This window comes from Lycium barbarum, chromosome 10, assembly GCF_019175385.1.
Source record: "Lycium barbarum isolate Lr01 chromosome 10, ASM1917538v2, whole genome shotgun sequence".
Lineage (NCBI taxonomy): Eukaryota > Viridiplantae > Streptophyta > Magnoliopsida > Solanales > Solanaceae > Lycium > Lycium barbarum.
The window spans coordinates 1,819,496-1,821,980 of record NC_083346.1 but is presented as its reverse complement, the minus strand read 5'-3'; positions in this window follow the sequence as shown (position 1 = coordinate 1,821,980).

The window sequence follows — 2,485 nt, the reverse complement described above, 5'->3', positions numbered from 1 at the left end:
GATACATCTAGGCACATTACTAATTTTATTTGGTACATTAGTATATTAATCTATGTTCTTAGAATGAAAATGGCAATAGATACATGTGTTCAAATATTAAGCGATGTCATTTATTAACTCAGCTCATTTTGACCAGTCCACTTCGGCCCATCTAAAATTTGGGTTGATATTAAGCCATTTTTTTTAACTCAATGCATTTATTTTTTACCCTCTCAAATTCTATCCAGCACGCTCATTTGACACCCCGAAAACGCATGTCCTTTTTATCAGAGATGAACTGAAATCCAACCTTATTTGGTACATTAGTATTAATCTATGTTCTTAGAATGAAAATGGCAACAGATGTGTTCAAATATTAAGTCATGCCATTTATTAACTCAGCTCATTTTGACCGATCCACTTCAACTCATCTAAAAGTTGGGGTGATATTAGCCCATTTTCTAACTCAACACATTTCATTTTGGCCCTCTCAAATTCAATGTAACACGCTCATTTAACACCCCTAAACGCATGTCCTTTTTATCAGAAATCCAAGTTTAAGGAGCAAAAAAGGTCGCTGGATATTCATTGGTGTTTTCTATATGCAGTAACTTGCGTCTTATACATGCAGGTACGATATATATATATTAGGAAATTCGCATTGTATTTAATTATCTCTTGCTAACTAGCTAGCTATCTTGTACATATATATCTCATGTATATATTATCTATATAAGCAGGAGTTCTAGACAAACTTAAATAAGCAATAATTGTATTTTCCGTCGTTGAGGAAGAATTCAACGTTTACCAGTTAATTTAGTTGATCATTGTAGGTTTCCTAATATCGAGTATGTTATTCATTCTGATGTTTGACAGTCGTCTCCTATTTTTATTTTTTTCTAAATGCTACTTGCTCTTTGCAAACAAGTCGGCACTCACAATATTTGGTTACCCCATATGCAAAGTAGTTGTCAAATTTTAAATTTATTTCTAAATATTTATATTTCAAGATCTTAATTGAGTCTCGATTAAATCTCATGCCATTGACCAGCAAAATCAATTTCTTACCCATTTTTTTAAGATATGCAAAATTTTGAGAACTTATTAGTTTCCTATATTTTACACTATATGAACTTTGAATATTATTTGGTAAGAACATTATGAAATCAATCTATTTAAAGGGCTTTCTCCTCTTATGAGAAGCAAGTCATACAGCAAACTAAATAAAAAAAAAACTTCTTTATTCTTAATTGCTGATTTCTAGTTTCTAATTAACTAATGGCTTCTCCAAAAAGGGATTCTAATTCAGAACAAGAACTTATCGAGTGAGTTTCTTTGAAATCCGTCACCCACAGGCTTTTCTAGCTATTAATTTGTTTTTACACTATTAGTGTACATATGTTAAACTCTTATTTATTTTACATTCTTCATGAATGTTTTTTATGTTGCTTAGAGAATTCAAGACACTTGATATCCAATGCACATTCCTCTCCTTGCAAAACAAATTGCTGAGTGAAAGGGTGAGTAATCCAGTTTGCTTAACTTGTATTGACGAGGAAGAGCTCTCTAAGGAGATCGACAAGCTGAAAAGAGAGGTTGGCTTTCATCTCATTGCATGTACTAAAGTTTAAGTTTTATACATTGACTAATGAAACCAAAATATATGTATAATCTAGGTGATAATTAACATGCTATCACATGTTAAAATTCACAGATAGCGTAAAACAGTTATTTATATTGTCAATTTATATAACGTGAATCCTATAGATTATTGACATTATTTGTCTCTTTTCTTTTGCAGAACGCATTGTTATCAATTGTTATCAATTTTTTGAAGAAAATAAATGACAAAGAGTAGAGTTGCCCCAAAAACTCTCATGAGATTGCAATATTACAACATACTGTTGCAAGGAGAAAAAAGTTGGATATTTGCTAAAACAAAAATTTTATAGTTGTAGCTCTCTCGAGGAGAAACCCTACTTTTATAAGTTACCTAATTATTCTGAAATTCTAGTTGTACTTTGGTGCTCGTGATTTTCAAAGTTAAATGCTATTCATCTTTTTCTTAATTTGCCTTCGTTGACATCTTTTTATTGCTTTTTTAAGAGTCTGATGTGGTTAAATTATCATATAAACGGAAAAGGGTAAAAAATATCCTTGAATTTTCAAATATTGTTTACTCGTACCCTCACCTCCGATCCGTTATACTTTTCGTCAAGTTGTACCCCTGCCGTTATACTATGGCTCTGATTTGCCCCTAATTTAAACGGACTGACACGTGGCAACTCAGAATAAAATAACTCATACCCAATTTAATTCAGCCAGATTTAGTTAAATTCGCCCAAATCCGACCACCCGAACCCCACAGAGGAAATTTGATGTAAATTCAAGTAATTTGGAATTGAAAAAGTACTAAGAAGAAGCTAAAGGAAGAAGACTATATATTTCATTCATATACTCATTGCATATTCGTGGAAACAACCTCTTGCAGGAATGCAAGGTAAGG